The sequence below is a fragment of the Sander lucioperca genome, chromosome 9 (genome assembly GCF_008315115.2).
Source record: "Sander lucioperca isolate FBNREF2018 chromosome 9, SLUC_FBN_1.2, whole genome shotgun sequence".
Taxonomy (NCBI): Eukaryota; Metazoa; Chordata; class Actinopteri; order Perciformes; family Percidae; genus Sander; species Sander lucioperca.
Genome location: NC_050181.1, coordinates 33647683 through 33667610, shown reverse-complemented (window position 1 = coordinate 33667610; position 19928 = coordinate 33647683). Strand labels below are relative to the sequence as shown.

At 40.5% G+C, this 19928-nt stretch overlaps 1 protein-coding gene and 1 long non-coding RNA gene across 2 annotated transcripts in view; both read left to right on the top strand.

Moving 5' to 3' along the window:
* LOC116048863 overlaps window positions 1–7690 on the top strand; it is a 110487-nt gene extending 102797 nt beyond the window's left edge. Inside the window, exons 1-5 of the transcript XR_004898251.1 lie at window positions 1791–2106; window positions 2192–2476; window positions 3555–3669; window positions 4266–4309; window positions 7585–7690. The gene's annotated coding sequence lies outside the window, so the exon portion shown is untranslated. Of the gene's footprint in view, window positions 2107–2191; window positions 2477–3554; window positions 3670–4265; window positions 4310–7584 lie in introns of the transcript that reaches the window.
* Window positions 7691–14693: 7003 nt separating this feature from the next.
* LOC118495808 lies at window positions 14694–16607 on the top strand. The gene is made up of 3 exons (XR_004898253.1): window positions 14694–14762; window positions 15921–16369; window positions 16454–16607. It is a non-coding gene; the product is annotated as an uncharacterized LOC118495808 (long non-coding RNA).
* The last annotated feature ends 3321 nt before the right edge of the window (window positions 16608–19928 follow it).

The window sequence follows — 19928 nt, the reverse complement described above, 5'->3', positions numbered from 1 at the left end:
ATTTTTTTCTAGATCTGGGTACAAAAAGGATCAAATGCCGGCATTTTTTGACCGGAGAGAAGTTTCAACATCACTTGGTACTGGGATATTACCATCTATACCTTAAAGGGATTGAGTACCAATACCCAGCCCTAATATGTGAGGTGCATGTGCACTTGCATCACTCAAATGTAAAATGTAGCTGCAGTTAGGCAGTGTGTTATGCTTTCAAACCAGTTTAAAACATGGGTCATCCCAGCAAATGTATAACAATGAGCAGAGGTGGAAAGTATTGTATTGTGTAGTATTGAGTAGTTTTGTTGTGTATTTTGTATTCTTCCTCTTCCGAGGTTTCTGCCTAAAAGGAAGTTTGTCCTCACCACTGTTACACTGTCTTTGTAAATGTAAGAGTGTGGTCTAGACCTACTCTATCTGTAAAGTGTCTTGAGATAACTTCTGTTGTGAGTTGATACTATGAATACAATTTGATTGAATTGAATTGTATTTGTGATAAAATCCACCCTTGTTGCTATTTGGGGCTGCCAGAAAGTACTGCATAGCTGTGTATGAATGGTGTATCTAATTTTTAAGAGTGTGCTAGTATATTCAGCATAGGGTTTGATGGACTCAGTGTAAGTAAAAAGATCACAAAGATAAAACACCCACCAAATTTCCTGCCCTCATTACCGTAAGGTTAGTGTGATAAGGGGACAGGAAACATTTATTTTTTTCTAGACATTTAGAAGTCATATGATGTGGAGTTTTAGCTTGGGTTGCTTTATTACTATAAACACACCAATGACTAATGTTAAGCCATTTCTTACAGAACTCACAAAGTCCCCACCCCACTCTGTTGCAACACTCACGATATTTTTACATTTCCTGTTGACGAATGACGATAGTTAAGGAGTTAAAGACACCAACAAAATGGCATGTATATGTATTGTAGGCAATGCAGGGTAATATGTTAGCTAAAGAATCTCTTGATGGTGTGAGCATTTCCTGTACGACTGTTACTGCTGTTTCAAAACAGAAAGTTAGCACTTTATGGATTGTTTTTTATGGATATGTATTTCAATTTTATCTGCATTCTGATGTAGATGTGGATCCAGACACAGATTTAGATATACTGTAAACACTTTGTGTTATTTAAGTAATAATTGTGTGTCTTTGGTGGAGGTATGCGCTCTTTAACTCTGTTCTAGTTCTTTTTTTTACATTTCTGCTTTACATTTTAATACATATTTAAATTTACAGTAGATATCATCAGTGGAACTTTCAAAAACAAATCTGAATCTGGAAATCTGGAGGTGGTTTGAAATGTATTACCAAATGTTGAAAACATGTCCATCTTTTCAAGATGTATGTGCAAACTTTACTCCTCCTGTAGTGTAACAACCTATTTCTGTGGAAATAGCCACTGACTGTCTAATAGTCTGTCTGTCTCCTCTGTACAAGCTGGGGAACAATAATGTGGGTAAGAGAAAAAGAGTACAAGGTGAAAAAAAGTTCCATAATTTTCAGAAGAGGCAGAAGGGAAAGACTTTTTCTTGTTGTTAAAAATAAAAATCAAGACTTTGAGTAACATCTTACTCTCAGTGGGCTTAGTTTAGCCAAATCTTCTATGCTGAGGCAAGCTGAGTCAAGAGACATATCTGATACAAGGCATCTTTAGAGACATTTGCTAACGCTGAAGTTAATTCATAATTTTGAACTAATGATCCAATATGTAAGAAATATAGTAGTTACCCAGTAACATTTAGTGACCAAAGAACAATATACGGTGTGTGATTTTGATTGCAGGGTGTGTCTTCTGTTTTACAGAGCCCAGTGCTGCGACTCCTGTGTTTGTGCAGAAAGGAGAGGATGTGCTTCTGAATGTCACAATAGCTGATGTTCCTAAAGAAGATCCTGTTTTCTGGAGATTCAATAAAACAGTTAATTTAGTATGATTTTTACCTGGTAAAGAACCAAAAGTCTCTGATGAGTACTCTGGAAGGATTGAGTTGCTTGAGAAAGTCTCTGTGAAATTGAAGAATCTACAAGAGGCAGACAGTGGAGTTTATACTGCAGTAGTGTCTGGGGATAAAGAACAACAAATAACTGGATACAAGATCACAGTTCAAGGTGAGTTTGTAAAGATTTCAGACACTGATGGAGAGTTTCTGCTGCCATGTTTCTAAAACCTCTCCACCTGCCTCTCCCCCCTCAGATCCAGTGTCTCCAGTTAATCTGTCAGTGGACTCTGTGTCTAACAGCTCAGACTGGTGTAACCTGACAGTGAGCTGCAGAGCACAGGACTCTCACATTAACAGCACCTTTAGATGTCTCAACCACACCTGCAGTCAGGAGGGAGGAGAGAGACCACAGGTCACACCCTCTGCTGCTGATCTCCATGTCTACCTGTCCAATGGCTCCATCATCTGTAACCATAGCAACCAGGTCAGCTCGAAAAAGGACATGAAAACAATTAAAAATGTCTGCTCCCGACATGCTGGTAAGACAGAGAGACAAACCACAAACAGCTGAACAACTGTATAAGTATTATTGTATATGTCCAAGTTAATAAGTTTTGATTTCTACCATGGTACAATACATAAATTAGGTTTGCTAGGTTTAACCCATGTATTTTTTAAGGGGTGTGTAGGCTGTAGGATTTTAGCATTTCTCAAGGACAGTTGTTCTGGTGGAAGAAATTAGAGTTAAACCATATTAGGTTTGGTATTTTAAAAGCACCATTTGCAATGCAAATCCTGTTAACGATATTTTGTCCTCATCTCTTTTACTGTAAGCTGCTGTGAACAGTGTTTTCTTGGACATGGAACACATAAATTTGTGTCTGTGGGGGAGAGGGATATAAAATGTAGTTTTTACGTATTTTTTTAAATTAATACATATTTCAGTGAAACCTAGCAAAAAAAATAAAGAAAATAGTGGTTAGCACTTCTACCTCACAGCAAGAAGGTTCTGGGTTCGAACCCAGGTCATCTCAGCCCTTTCTGTGTGGAGTTTGCATGTTCTCCCCGTGTTTGCGTGGGTTTCCTCCGGGTGCTCCGGTTCCTTCCCACCATAAAGACATGCATGCTAGGAAACTAGGACTACAGTTGAAAATTAGCCGACTGGCTAACACTGGTGCATTTACAGAAATGTTCATTAATGTGCATTGTCCTAAACAAATAAAAATATATAAGCTAGCATCAAGTGTTAATATAAAGTAGGTGATAAAGAAATAGGTCAGTGAAATTTAAACATTTTGACTGCTAGAACTAGCTATCAGTATGAACCTCTACCAGGTTGGTGTTATAAAACTAAGAGGCAGGTGGTGTTTAAATGAGATCATTCAGTGACCTTTGGAAGGTTGGTAGTTTTAAAGTGAAATTGTGACAGTTTAGTTCAACCCGTTAGGGTTTAATGAATCAAACTAAGTTATTTATTACAGTTGAGATTTATTACCAATGAATTTGTTTAATTCAAACTGCAGTCCGTCAAAAGCAACAGTGACACACTCTCAATTACGCTGCATGGCTTAAACCAGGCCTACTTTTCTTACCTGGCTTCTTTTTTCTTTTTTACAGTTCCTGAACACTCCACCAATGCCATCCCTGTTGCTGCTGGTATTGGCATAGGTATCTCTCTTGTGTTGTGTTGCAGCAGCAGCAGCATTTCGTTATCATCAAAAGAGAGGACAATGTAAGTCCAAGTGTGCATTTTAATTAACAAAGATATATGTTACCTGTACATGGGATTTCAGTGTTGTAGCAAAGTTCATCATCACTGTAAACCCACTTGTGTTATTAGGTAACCTTTCATACAGTATACAGTGTGGATGGGAATCCACAAATATTTATCATAGCCAATGCTGTGCCAAAGCTCTGTGTAACATCAAGTCCCTATATGTAGATTTATATGTGATTATTGCATCTTTCAGATCATTCTATTACCAGCGTTTACTTTAGACAAAAGAGAAGATCTCATCATTGTGAAATCTTCATGCTTTAGTCCATTCATTCTTAGCATCCCCTGGTTAGATCCCAGCAAGCACTGTTGTTTGCCAAAGCACATTTTACTTTATAACCAACCTCTAGGAGTTCGCCAACATCACAACATACCAAATCCTACACATAGAGGCTTTAAAGTGGGCTGCTGTGTAAAGATGGATAACTTTAGACACGGAATCTGGACTCAGTGTTGCTGCAGCTCAAGTCATGTAAATGTAAAGTAGTTAAGGTAAAGCTGAAAAAGGACAATTATAGCAAATCAACATGTTTTTTTATGACTGCCTGCAGATAAAAGAGAGAGCATGGAGAATACAGTATATGAAGTTCCTCAGGTAAGCGTCAAGTTTTTTTTTGCCTGACACACTGAGGAACACAATTTCAATAATTGCGAACAGTTTGAGGATAACGGCAAAGTTAAGAAACGTTTTTTAAATCAAAAACTGGAGCCTCTCATGATTACATTTATTATCCCTATGCACACCAATTACTATACAGTTTCCTGAACAGGTGATCTATTTACTGTATATAACCTGTCACTCCTTGCTACACTAAGTTCTGCATCATCAGCTGTTCCAGCTCCTGCTGCTTGTCCAATGCTTTGGACCTGGTAAACTCCAAATGCACTACAATCTCTCTGTCCAAACCTGCTGCTGCAAAGGTCTGGCAAGTAGTCTACTAAACTGCAGCATGCACGTGCACCCCTCAAGGCCAAAGTGCCCTTTTTCTGTCCAGATTTTTTTTCACCTTTTTTCTTTGACGATGGTCCACAAGTGGTCCGTTTAAGAATAATATTTAACAATAATAATTTGCTAGATAAAACGACCTAAACCATCATATCACATGATGACCAGGCTTCCTGCCAGGTGCGCCACATAGATACAAGTGAGTCCATGCCATCCGTCGGCGGCCGGCCAGCAAGAGCGAGAGAAAGTTGAAGTGTGCTTTTGAAGTGAATGAGAATGCATGCATGCACATTTGGTTTGTTATAGAGGCCTCTAGCCGCTGCCGCTACAAAACGAGTCTCCTCCAGGATTAAAACAGCCAGCTAACTTTGAAGTAGTGACATTTTGCGGTAACTGCACGAGCTGCCGCGGCCACAATTACTCAACGTGTGATAGCCTCATAGCGTCACCGTTTCATTCTCTGATACACAAGAGAAGACAGCAGTAGTTCTCTGTAGGTTAACAGAAGTGTGTGTGTGTGTGTGTGTAGCAGCAGATCTCTGTAGGTTAACAAGTGTGTGTGTGTGTGTGTGTGTGTGTGTGTGTGTGCGCGCAGCAGCAGCAGTTATCTGTAGGTTAACAGAAGTGTGTGTGTGTGTGTGTGTGTGTGTGTGTGTGTGTGTGTGTGTGTGTGTGTGTGTGTGTGTGTGTCTGCTTTCTGCCCCTCAACCAGCAGCCCACTTAAAAGAACATGTCACTTCGAAATTAGTGTTACCGGCACCAGACCTAGGGGGAATCTGGACCGGCAGCAATGGCTACACAGGCTAGGAAGCACTGCGCAGCTTAAGGAAAACTGTGAATCAACAGAGAGCACATTAGCGTGTTGCTCACGGCAAAACTTGTTTATTTCTGAAACAATTGCATACAGTTCCCATACATTCACTGGACTCGGACACCTACAGTCTTTGACATATAACCAATGCTATCCTGCTAACACAAATTTAACCGTAGCATAATACACACCCATACATACAACATTCTTACACATCACGTTCTCTCATACACGTGCACTTAATATTAGCACTTGACAAGATGGCGTCGCCATGTTACTGAATGACCGGGAATGTAAAACTAGCTTGAAACAGTATTTCTCATCACCATTTCCTCACTGATGGCTGGCTAATACTCTGAACAAAAGATAGAACATATTTTCTTATGTTACAGGACGCTAATATCAGTAACTTACACTTACAAACTACTATGAAAAACTACATTGTAAAACCGAAGTTCATACGAACTACTCAGCCTGCCGACACTGGTCGGAACAACTAGCTTCAAAGTTATGCTTTCTACTCCTAAAACAAACACCTCAAAATCAGCTCACAACATCACACAACGATGTCTATAACATTTAGATAATCTGCTGATACAAGCAGTATGAGGATACAATATACAATACCATATGAAAAAGTGAGTTTTTCAGTACCTGTGAATCAACAGAGAGCACGTTAGCGTGTTGCTCACGGCAAAACTTGTTTATTTCTGAGCTGCGCATGAGCAGAGCTAAGAGCTACGGTCTCCCTAATGGATCCACAGAAGCGCCATCTACTGACGTGGAAGCGTAATAGCTTCAATAAGTCTGTAAGGATTAGTTACAATGGTTCAAATATTAAACTAAAATTGGGGGGTTGTCTGTTTAAACAAGAACTAAACATACAGCCTTTTCAACCTACTACATTAGCTTAGGTTATTTGTAGTCTACGTTGTAGGCTGGTGGTCTATACATTTTGACTTAATAAAGGACATCCTTATATTTTGAGAAAATAATCTGAAACATGCTGCATACCTTTGCAAATCCCTTTCTGTTTCAAAACCTACTAACCCACTGCTACAGAAATCTGATAGTCAGCTCAGGTTGCAGTTATAGGCTACAATTAAACTGTTTCTGGTTTGATATCTCGTTATCTTGTATTTGTGTGAACGTAGTCTAATGTAAGGCTCTATATTATACGTACACATGTATTGTGTATACATACATAATACATTTTGAGGTATACAGTATTGTGGATTTAGTATTATGTAACATTTCATATTGCACTTTCTATATACAGTTTGGATACTGTAAGATTACATTTTGCTTGACAACAGTTGCTTTTAAAATAAAATAGTTTTTAAAATAAAGATGACACTGTATATTATTAGCAAATCTTGTTCCACATGCCCTTTTTTGAATTTGAGCCCCTGCCCCTCAAAAGGTCTCTGCACGGCCCTGAACTGCAGTGCGTTTCTTTATGCTGCGTACATGTTGTTTGCTTGTGTTTTATTATAGTTTTTGCATCCTTTTAAAACCTAAGTTACATTTTTGAAGAAAGGGGACAAAAAGACCAAACAGCGAATGCATGTTCCAAAATGTGTTGTGTTGTCAAACCTTCATACCAATATCAGATCTCATACTGGTGCCCGAAAAGACAATACTGCAACAATATAATTTGCATTAGGCTAAATGTCTCACACATCAACTACATGATCACAGCTGAATTGATTTCTCCCTTTGCTTCAGTATTTTAGCACACACCAGTTAACGGAAGCTACATGTGACTTCCTGTCGAACCAAACTGTTTTAACTTCTGCATTCTCTTACACAATATTGTGAGCAAAAGACTCAGGTGAAATCTGCACTCAGTGTCGACGCTTTTGCAAACCATATTTTCAGTCCTAGAATAAATCAAGTAAAATAATTTGCAGTTATTTTTTTTGTATGTGCTGTCACAGTGATGTAGATGCTTTCTTTATGTGCTTGTGTTTAAGCTGCAGTGTGTTGTGCTCTCGCGGCCAGGAGAGTTTGATGAACTCAACTTTGGATGTTTTAGATGTGAAGAAGTAGAATTAAAGTAAAAATGGAAAACAAAAACTAAGCTAAACATTATATGTGATTTATTTTCCAGGTCGGACCTACAGCCTTACCTCAGAGTCCAACAGTTGAAGTTATAGGTCTTTCTCCGACCTCCACCTACTGCTTGGTAGGGCCTCACACAGGATCTGTGGATTCCACAGCCCCCGAGGCTATGCAAAACTTTCCCTTAAAAAAATCTTACTTACAAACTCTAAAGTTAGCTTTTAGATACATCAAAGCTGCATGGGGGGGGGATTTACTTAGGCCAGACTGTGCTCCTGCTGAGTTCTTTAGTTTAAGACTTAACTGCTATCTATCTGCCTGTGTAAATGTGTGGTAAAGTAAAACCATACATAATTCCTCTCTATTAGATAATTTGCAGTTCAAAAAAAAAGACAATTACTAGGGGTGTAACGATACACGTATTGAACCGTTCGGTACGAGGCTTTCGTTAGGTGCGCATTACAAACAGAACGATTCGTTGGACTAATCCTATTTCATTTAAATAGTGCCGCTGCACTCAACAAGGCAGCCCAAATGACGAAACAGGCAACATGCTGTCTGCCCTTCCCACTCCTAAAGAAAATCACACTACTTCAGTCAGGCATGATATGCTGAACTAGCTTGTTGCAATATGGTTGACAAGGATTTAAAGTATGTCTGAATTTAATAACCTGATGGCGAGATGAATAAAAGTTCTATTATGTATGTATGTTATTGTCACAAACTGGCTCAATGCATGTGCCAAAAGAGGGGAGACCAAACAGGTTAAAATGCCAATAAAGTGTTAAAGTAAAGTAAACAAACTACTATTAACAAAAGAATCAAAACAGGTGTGGAATCAATGTCATCAGTAGTGTGTGCGGTGTGTGAGTAAAAGATGTGTGAACAAATGACAACTGCAACAAAAGAGCTAAACCAAACCCAAACCAGGAGATGTGGATCCTAGGAGAAGGAGAAAGCAGAGAGAGAACAATCAGACATGACTTGTATAAATAGCCTTGGTTGAGGCCTACCCAGGTGTCCACCAATCAACTAACGAACCCTCCCAAACTGCAAGCTCATGCCAGGAAAGCCAGAGAAGCCACTAGCAGGCAGAAAAGGGAGGGGTCGTAACAGTATGTATGTATGTATGCTCATATATAGCCTAGTCTACATTTAGGCAACATCTACATACTTGTTTAATTTATTACAGCAAAGGAATGCAGAAAGTTAAGTTGGCAGAATCAAGCATATATAATAAATATCATGAAATAATTTAGTTTAGGCTATGCCTTGGTGCCTCTCTCTCTCTCTCTCTCTCTCCTAAAATATCTTCCAGTATCCATTTGTTCAATGAATTGAAGGATATACTGGTACAATAGCATTAACAGTGACACTGATATTTAGGGACTGATACTGTTTTAATACTATAGAGATAGCACGCTATATTAATGGTAAAGAATAGAGAGCTTCGGATACCTTACTAGGCGAGCTATTTCTTGTATTTCACTCGTTTACACTAGCTAGACTACTGTTTTCTATAGCCAACTAAAATATTCCTTTATCTTTACCTCAAGTAAATGTAGCTGAAGTGAAGCAAGTAAAAGTCCTTAACAACAACTTACAATTTCACTCTGTATCACTCAATGTGTGTGCGGTAGCAAGTCCAGACCAAAGATTTGCAACGAGACAAGATAAATCCTGCAACTACTTGCAACACAGCGGTCTACAGCATTCTGAAAGCTGCCAGTTTAAACCAATGAGAAGAGACAAGACGGTGTATCATCTTCATAGCCATTGACTCTTTGTACTTCTGTCTAACTTTCGACTTTCCGGCTTTTTTGTAGCTGGATATATTATTTGTTGTTTCTAATTATGAATTTGGATAACGTTAATGATAGTGAGATACTTGCTACAGTTGCATTTTGAGTCATAAATTGGCGAAAACAACATTTTATTTCTCTGATTTCCTGCTGTGTTTTAATGCTGCCTGGCGCCTCTCTCTTCAGTAACTCTCTACCTCGCTCGTCCACATACCGTTACCGTGCAAGCGGCCGCTCGTGAGCCTCTCTCTAAAACACTGCCATTTCGACCAGTTGACAGTTCGTGCAATAAAAATAAAACAAGACTGCAGTGCACGATGACACCAACAGATGAATGGTGAAGGAAGATTGATTCCACGTAGTGAGTGATACAGAGTGCACTATAAAATAAATCTAATTATTATTTTTCTTATTATTATTTGGGGGGGCTTAGGAACATTTTGGGGTAGCTTCAGCCCCCTTAAAATAGGCCTAATGACGCCCCTGACTCTGCAGGGCAACAGGACTGGACACAACATATCAGTTAAGATATCTTTGTGTACTTTGTAGTTTAATTCCAACAATTCAAAATACATGCACAGTAAAGTGCAGTTAATATAGTTGTGCTAATTCAAACACTCACAATCAAGGGCTGTCCCATATGTTCTGTGCTTAATAATACACGTATAGAGGCAGATGGCCCATTCTATGCCAAACACAGTAACACATTTGATTTTTTTTTAGATTTTTTGTTTTTAATATTATTGTCATTTAATGTTCCTTCAACCCTTGTGTTGTCTTCCCTTCGACCATGAAACTGTTGTCGTTCTGGGTCAAAAAAGAAAATTAACTTTTTTTGTCACTTTTTCCTTTTTTCTATGCTTTTCTCACTTTTTTCATTAAAAAAAGCAGAAATTATGAATTATTTTGACTAATACTTGAGATCAGAGGATGCTGAGTGGATTTTTTAAATGGTATAAATTAAATAAAACACCCAAAATTCAATGAAAGTAATCATTAATTTTACCTGCAAAGAACGTTCCATGGGTTCCATACAACGTACACCCATATATCCACATTATTTTTGGACATTTTGGTTCAAAGAAACCCATATTTCTCAGATAAAAAACTTTGAAAACAAGTCAAATTCTACCTGAGGACAACACAAGGGTTACATGACATTTCTGTACATTAGTTGCTTTTCTATTTCACCCTGCAGGTGGTTTAGGATTGTTTTTAACAGTATGTATGTCTCTCAACCCCTGGATATCTCAATACCTGGGGTCAAGCTTTTAGATTATTATACATTATCATTTCTCCATGTTATTATAAACTGTTCTTGTCATGTTCCTAAAGACTTGATTTTACAGTACTCAACTGAAAATCCAATGTGTAATCACATACTTCTTGTAGACTTTAAAGGTTACTCTGCAAAGTCTGTAGCTGTTCTGAACATATGGATCAACAGCAGTGTAGATTATGCTGGAACAAGCTTTAAACTTTTCAAGCTTTTTAATGCTCAAAAGATAGATTTTCAGTAAAGTATGCCTTTACGTTCAGTTCATGATGGTTTTTAATTGAGCCATGTCATGTTTTGGTTTGATTTACATTCAGTGTGTTTCCTATAACAATACAGTAGCACTGATGGATTCTTTGTTGAAAAACTCACAATATACCAGAGTCAGTGGCCGTGATCTTGCCATTAACATATAAGATGAGTATAGCTTTAATAAGTCTCCTGTAATGGTGCATGTAGCAGAAACAATTATTAAAACATACTGTATACATCTTCTTGATCATTTCTGCATAATCTCCTCTGCATCTAAAACAAATCTTGCAAAATTACAAGTTGCACAAAACAGGGCAGCTAGACTTGTTCTGGGCTGCTCTGTAAGAACAGATGCACTCCAACATTTCTTGGCTCGCTGTTGAACAAAGGATCTCCTTATATAGTTACTTTTTTTAAGTTGTGTTAAAAATTCAAATATGCCAACATTTTTATTCAACCAAATTGTTTACTATAATAATACGCATAGCATAGGATTTGCATTTCGTTGTACCTAGCCTAATGACTTGCTCATCGAAAGAAAACGGTTATATATCGAGCCATAACAAACTGGAATAAGTTACCCCTGAATATCCGGTTGATTAAGGATAAATCATCTTTCAAAAAGTATGTGCAGATGCATCTATCTGGCATGCAGATCAAAGATTGAATACTGGAAAGTAACTGTATAGGTCTTGTACGATTCTGACAGTGTTATTGTAAAATATTCATATTGTGTTTTATTAATAATATTATTTCTAAAAAAATGTTTGTTACGTGCGAACAGGTTTATTTATTGTGTGATAATTACTGAGTGTGATTGTCAGTTTGATTCTCATTTTATGGGAAATGTACTTGTGTATATGTTTGCGGGTGTACACATGCATGTTTAATGCATATTGATTTGATTTTTCTAATCCCATTTTCTAATGGAACGTCTGTGATATAATGTGATGTAATCTTGTATTGCGTATCTAGTGTGGACCCCAGGAAGAGTAGCTGACTGCTATGGCATAAGCTAATAGGGATCCTTTTAATCAACAATAATAAACAATAAACAAACAATTTTATTAACAAAGTGAGCACATTGATTATTGTGTATGATCAGAGCCCGTCTACGGAGAGCCTGTTCACTCCCTCTTAAGCCCCATTGTACAGAATTTGGTTGCAGTTCCACCAGAGTATCACTGGGGGTGATCACGGGCGAGTGCAAAATGAATGGGACTCTATGGAGCTAGACGGCTAAATATGTCTCTTTCGCCTGATTGTCGATGAGAAATCTCAGATTTGATTGTAGTTTTTGCAAGTTCAACATGGATTATAGGTCAAAAGTTGAATGAACGAGTACTTATGTCCTTTCGATTTCTTACAGGTTGAGTCGTTGTCGCCCATAACACGCTAGCATTATGCTAATGAATGCTGATTGGTCAGTGAAGGACTGATTACGACCAGAGATCCCACTTGATGGCATCTGAAGTGTGTGTGTGTGTGTGTGTGTGTGTGTGTGTGTGAATATTTCGGCGTGGTCTTTAAAACATTAGCAAACCTCTTTCTAGCACGTGTATTGACAGGGAGAGCCTTACCTGTTAGCTTTGTTGTCAATGCCTCGAGAGAACAAAGGAAGCGACTCAGAGCTTGCCGTGAAGCAGTATCTCTAACCGTATATGTGTATGACGTCATTGACATTTTAAAAGGCTTTTTAGAACAAAAAAGCCACTTTAAAAAAATCTAACACCCAGCAGCGTGTATTTTCTTAGCCTCCCCTTTCGAATGCAACATTCAAATTACTAGACAAAAAATTATATCCTGAGAAAAGTGGATTTTGAGGGGTTATAACTCCATAGACCTCCATTCATTCTGCAGTCACCTGTGAGCGCCCTCATTTGGAACCAGAGTGGAACTGCAACCAATTCAGAAGCCGGACGTTTCCAGAGAGTGGAAGTTCTCCCCTTATTAGAAATTCTCTGCTATGATCATTGAATAATCAAGAATTATCAGCATTTGTAATAAAGGTGCCCTGTGGAGTTTTCGCGGAAAGAAACAATATTTACAAGATGTTGTACCTGCCAAATTGCATTGCAAAAAACCTTGAAGCTTTACAAATGTGTTGGGATTCATATTTTCCCAAATTTTGTTCATGTAGGCCTATTTAAAATCTTACATTCATGTTTTCTGGCTTGCAGCCTTCTACCTCCTCTCCTTTGTTGGTTAATTTATTGGTGTGTTACCACCAACTGTCAATCAGTGGAACAGCATGAAATCAGTGGGAGGAATGTGTAGCAGGGCTCGTGCATGCACAATACAAAGAAAGCATTGACTCAAGCATAAAAAGTGCTCGCTGGTGCTATTGGTGGTCCAAAAGCTGCACAGTGTACCTTTAACTTTAAGTTTTTATTTGTGCTTCTTGAGCTTCTCCATGAGGTGAACAGTGATGACAGCAGCCACCATGATGATCAGACTGACGGAGAACACGGCTGTCTTCAGCAGGCACACAGAGAGACCAGCAGAGACACTCTCTGGACCTGGAACAACATTAGAATCAGAAACAGGTTGCCTTGGTGGTTTGTGCATACATAAACAAACATATTCAACATTAATATGAAATAAACAATAAATACAGAAAAAAGAAAAAAGAGGCTGAATGGGTTGAGTGCAGAATGTGCAAAAGTATGTGCAATTGGCAGATTTATAGTCCAGGATGAAGGTTAGTGCAAATTGTAGTGACTAGGGATGGTGGGGTTAAGAGTCAGTGGGGGTTGTTGGTGAGTCTGACTGCAGAGGAGAAGAAACTGTTTTTATGGTGTGAGGTTTTGGTTATGTTTTACACTGGTTTGACAGCATAACACACTGCCTAACTGCAGCTACGTTTTACATTTGAGTGAGCATGGGTACCAGAGCAACAGGGGTGCTGTGTCTGAGGGGTCCGATCCAGAGAAGATCCGTCTGGAGCAGAGCTACAGGGAGAGAGGGGAGGAACGTGGCCGTGTCAGAGACACTCCTCTCACAGTGTTCGGATCAGCAATGTGTGAACAGATGAAATGGTTGAGAAGGGAGCGTGTCATAGAGAGCAACACGCAGGAGACAGCCAAGTGCAATGTCAATAGCAAATTAATCGGACATCATCAATACAACGAAAGGAATATGGAAGACTGAACTACTGTATGGTCAACTTCAAGTTAGTCATTGTTATACATTTGCTGGGATGACTCATGTTTTACACTGGGTTGAAAGCATAACACACTGCCTAACTGCAGCTACGTTCTACATTTGAGTGATGCAAGTGCACATGCACCTCACATATTAGGGCTGGGTATCGGTACTCAATCCCTTTAAGGTATCGATGGTAATATCCCAGTACCAAGTGATGTTGAATCTTCTCTCCAGTCAAAAAATACCGGCATTTGATCCTTTTTGTACCCAGATCTAGAAAAAAATAGTATTTGTATGTTTTTTCTCGCAGCCAACCACCACAAGCGTTCTTTGATTTATCTTTGATATGTGATTGGCCCGCTGCTGCAGCAGCCAGGGTGGGTTTGTGTGGCACACAACTGGATGCTTCCATTCACAGGATGGGTATCAACTGATGTAGAAAAAAGCTTGATGGGAGCTAAGGCACAAGCCACACTGCAGTACAGTACAGACCATGCTGCAGACTGGTTTCATTTGATTTGCTCAAATAATAGAGTAATAAGTTAAATTGGATAATTGATAAAATGGGACTATTTCTTTTGTAGAAACAGTTCCAGTTGAAACTCTGAGTCTTGAGACATGTCTGAGAAGATGCATGCTGAGCTCAGTCCATAAATAGCCTTACCACTTCCTCATATGGCACATTTTGCAAAATGGAGCTTGTCTTACTTCTCTGTGCCGTTTCTCTTCTGCATTCATGTGAAGCACAAGGTAAGAACTATTTTATTTATATTCCCCGTGGTTGATCGACTTAATCAGTTTTCAAAGTCAAAGTTATCAAAGTTGCTGTAGCACTATTTCAGCAGTATAGAAGTTAGGTAAGAAATGTAATGTTTTAACTCATTTTTGAATTATTTAGTATTGAGAAATGTATACAAATCTCGGTACAATTCTCTGTAATATGCTCATTGTCAATTATTTCAAAAGTAATCCCAATAACATTAAAACTAAAACTTGAATTGATATATATTCAGATATTTCCACATTCTTTACCCATGGGTCCCAAAATGATTGTGTTGCTCTCTGACTTATTTAAGTCAAAGTACAATACAGTGATACATTTAACTAAATTGTGTTCATTCTTGTACAAGGCCCTAATCTCTATGCTGAGACAGAATGATCATTCTCTCAAACAGTTATCAGCCAGTCAACAATTTTATTATTGTATTTCAATTTTATCTGCATTCTGATGTAGATGTGGATTTAGATATACTGTAAACACTTTGTGTTATTTAAGTAACACATTTATAGAATTGTGTGTCTTTGGTGGAGGTACTCTTTAAGTAAGTAAGTTTTTTTTTTATTTCAACTTTCCAGTGGATAACATCAGTTGAACTTTCAAAAACAAATCTCTGGAGTTGATTTGAGATGCATTACCAAATCTTGAAAACATATCCGTCTTTTCAAGATGCATGTGCAAACTTTACTCCTCCCGTAGTGTAACAACCTCATTCTGTGGTTATAGCCACTGACTGTCTAATAGTCTGTCTGTTTCCTCTGTACAAGCTGGGGAACAATAATGTGGGTAAGAGGGGAAAGAAAAAGAGGACAAGGTGAAAAAAAGTTCCATCATTTTTAGAAGAGGCAGAAGGAAAAGAGTTTTTCTTAAATAAAAATCAAGACTTTGAGTAACCTCTTACTCTCAGTGGGCTTAGTTTAGCCAAGTCTTCTATGCTGAGGCAAGCTGAGTCAAGAGACATATCTGATACAAGGCATTTTTAGAGACATTTGCTAACGCTGAAGTTAATTCATAATTTTGAACTAATGATCCAATATGTAAGATATATAGTAGTTACCCAGTAACATTTAGTATTGACCAAAGAACAATATACTGTGTGTGATTTTGATTGTGTGTCTACCGTTTTACAGAGTCCAGTGCTGTGACTCCTGTGTTTGTGCAGAAGGGAGAGGATGTGCTTCTGAATGTCACAATAGCTGATGATCCTGAAGAAGATACTGTTACCTGGAAATTCAATAAAACAGTTAATTTAGTACGATTTTTACCTGGTAAAGAACCAAAAGTCTCTGATGATTACTCTGGAAGGATTGAGTTGCTTGAGAAATACTCTGTGAAATTGAAGAATCTACAAGAGGCAGACAGTGGAGTTTATACGCAGTAGTGTCTGTGTTAGGCCTACTGCTGCTAGGTAGCTCTCTCTCTGCTCTTCCCCTCCCCTCTGTCTGTTCTTTATTGCAGGAGTGAAGTCTGGTGTGCGGGAGTCAGGGTTCCAGCTGCAGCTCATTCACCATAATCACCTCAGCCTTAAATACCCGGTCAACCTTGCCACTCATCGTCAGATCATAGCCAAGATTTCCACGTTAGTCTCGCTGCTGACTCAAACCTGCTTGTTTGCCTTTCGTGTTTTTGGCCTGTTCAATTTATATCTTCTCCTGTGCTACAGCTATTCGGAACCCGACTCCTGCCTCCGCTTCACTCCTGCCACCATCATCCTGCTTTCCACTACTGGACGTCATTTGGATTCACCACGGACACTCGGACAGTACGGTACCACTCCTGCTCAGAACTCTGGAACTGTTTCCCACTCTGTAGACCTGGACCTGCTCTTCCCCTATTGTTGGAGACCTGAACAATTTAACTTTATAATAAACCTGTTAAACCTTCTCTGGCTCAGTGTTATGGTCTGCATTTGGGTTCAATTCAGTTTTAACCGTGACAGTATGATCTGACCATAAACATGAACCCAGCAGACAACAGCTCAGATACCACCCCAGAGTTCACTCAAATTCGGACTGCCATAGCCAATCAGGGCATTTTACTTGGCCAACATGATACCTTGTTTAAGACTATTTCTGAGAACAGTCAGATGCTGCTTAATCAGGTTCAATTACTCACCAATCAAGTGTCTGCCCTTACTACCCAAGTAAATGCTGCACCCCCTGTTCAAGGCATACAAACTGCTCCTTCTCCCACTCCGCCTGTTTTTCCTGCTCTTCCAGCCCAAATCAGAGAGCCTTTTGTTCCTGCTCCAGAGCGCTATGACGGGAACATGGGAACCTGTGGTGATTTTTTTTGACTCAATGCTCGCTAGTGTTTGAACAACAGCCACTCACCTACGCCTCAGAAAGATCCCGTATTGCCTACCTTATCAACTCTACTAGCGGTTCCGCTCGTTCTTGGGGATCAGCGGTCTGGGAGAGTCAGTCGGACGTTTGCAACTCTTACGTTGCCTTCACCACTGAGATGAGGAAGGTTTTCGACCACCCCGTACGGGGAAAGGAGGCTGCTAAACGGTTGTTTTCTCTTCGGCAGGGGTCTCGCAGTGTGGCGGAGATGGCAGTGGAGTTTCGGACTTTAGCGGCAGTGAGTGGTTGGAATGACGAGGCATTACAAGGAGTGTTCATTAATGCTTTGTCTGAGACTTTGAAAGATGAATTGGTGTCACATGATGAATCGCCTACGCTGGATAATCTTATTTCACTAACTATCAGGTTGGATAATCGGATTCGGGAGCGCCGCCGTGAGAAGAGTGTTAGTTCCAAGCAACCTGCCTGTCGTCAACCAACTCCTCCCCGCCCCTTCCCTACGGAGAAGGCCGAGTCTTCCCGAGTCCATACTAGGAGCGCTGAACCCGAAGCCATGGAGGTGGGGCGTGCACGGTTGTCCTCTGAGGAGCGTGCACGTCGTATTCAGGCTCGTGTCTGCCTGTATTGTGGAGAAGCTGGTCATTTCGTTCCTTCCTGCCCAGTTCGTCCGGGAAAAGGGCCGGCTCATCATTAATGGGAGAAGTTTTGGTGAGCCGAGCAGTGGATTCTTCCTCTTCTCCCCGCATTCTGCTCCAGGCATCCCTCCAGTGGCAGTCCCAGAATTTCCCAGTTAGTGCGCTGGTTGACTCTGGTGCAGATGAAAGCTTTTTAGATCGGGAATTGGCTAAACAAATGGTTTTAGAGACTATTCCTATGGACCGTCCGCTGCAGGCTAAGGGTCTTAATGGACAATTGTTGACCCGTATTACTCATCAGACTGTTCCTGTTTGTCTCAGAGTGTCGGGTAATCATCAGGAGAACATTCAATTCCACATAATTGACTGCCCACAGACCCCCCTGGTCCTTGGTATCCCCTGGCTCATTAAACACAATCCACACATTGATTGGGTGACAGGTAGAATTGTCTCATGGAGCACCTTCTGTCATGTTAACTGTTTGTGTTCTGCTCAGACCCCTGCCAGCACTGTTCCTCAACCTCCACTGGAGTCCATGGATCTCTCTGCTGTTCCTGACGTGTATCATGACCTGGCATCCGTTTTCTGCAAACACCGAGCTACTTCTCTTCCTCCTCACCGGCCATACGACTGCGCCATTGACCTCCAGCCAGGAGCCCCTCTCCCTAACAGTCGCCTGTACAATCTCTCCCGCCCGGAGACGGAGGCTATGGAGAACTACATTCGGGACTCCTTGGCGGCAGGTATTATTCGTCCTTCCTCGTCACCTGTAGGAGCGGGATTCTTTTTTGTTGGGAAGAAGGATAAGACCCTCAGACCCTGTATTAATTTCCGTAGACTTAACAACATCACCATTAAGAACAAATATTCTCTGCCTTTAATTAATTCTGCTTTTCCCCTCCTTCATGGTGCAACCATCTTCACAAAACTGGATCTACGAAATGCGTATCACCTGGTGCGCATTCGTAAAGGCGATGAATGGAAGACTGCCTTCAACACACCCTTGGGATATTTTGAGTATCTGGTTATGCCTTTTGGATTGTCTAATGCCCCTGCTGTTTTTCAGGCACTAGTGAATGATGTCCTTCGGGACATGTTGAATCGTTTTGTTTTCGTCTATCTGGATGATATCCTGATTTTCTCAAAGTCCTCCCAGGAACATGAACTGCATGTGCGCCAGGTGTTGCAAAGGTTGTTGGAAAACAAACTATTTGTGAAGATGGAGAAATGTGAATTCCATGTGTCTAACACCTCTTTTTTGGGTTACATGATAGCTCAGGGGGAGTTGCGGATGGACCCAGCTAAGATCTCTGCTGTCACGGACTGGCCAGCCCCCTCCACCCGCAAACAACTGCAACGATTCCTGGGGTTTGCGAACTTCTACAGGAGGTTCATCAAGGACAACAGCCGCATTGCTGCGCCACTCACCGCTCTCACCTCCATCTCACTACCATTCGAATGGAATGAAGGGGCCGATTCAGCGTTCAAAGAGTTGAAACATCGCTTTGCCTCGGCTCCCATTCTGATGCAGCCTGACCCCGACCGCCAGTTTGTCGTGGAGGTGGACGCATCCGACACTGGGGTAGGTGCGGTGTTGTCTCAACGTTCACCTGAAGATAACAAACTGCATCCCTGTGCTTTTCTTTCACGTAAACTTTCTCAGGCAGAGAGGAATTATGATGTTGGCAATCGTGAACTGCTCGCCGTCAAGCTGGCTCTCGAGGAGTGGCGGCATTGGTTGGAAGGGGCGGAACAACCCTTCATCATTTGGACGGATCATAAGAATCTTGCCTACATCCAGTCTGCGAAGCAGCTCAATCCCCGTCAAGCCAGGTGGGCACTATTTTTCGGTAGATTCAATTTTTCCCTGTCCTACCGTCCTGGGTCCCGCAACGTCAAGCCTGACGCCCTGTCTCGTGTTCATTCTGCTGTTGTTACTGGTAGTAACCCTGAAACCATCTTGCCTCCTACCTGCAGTATTGCTGCCATTACATGTGACATCGAAGGGATTGTTAGACAGGCTCAACATCTACAAGCTGACCCTGGGAGTGGCCCTCCTAACCGGTTGTTTGTCCCTGAGTCTGTTCGCTCCCAGGTACTTCAATGGGCTCACTCGTCTCCCCTTACCTGTCACCCTGGAGTTACTCGGACCCTTGACTTTTTGAGACGGAAGTTCTGGTGGCCCAGGATGGAGGCG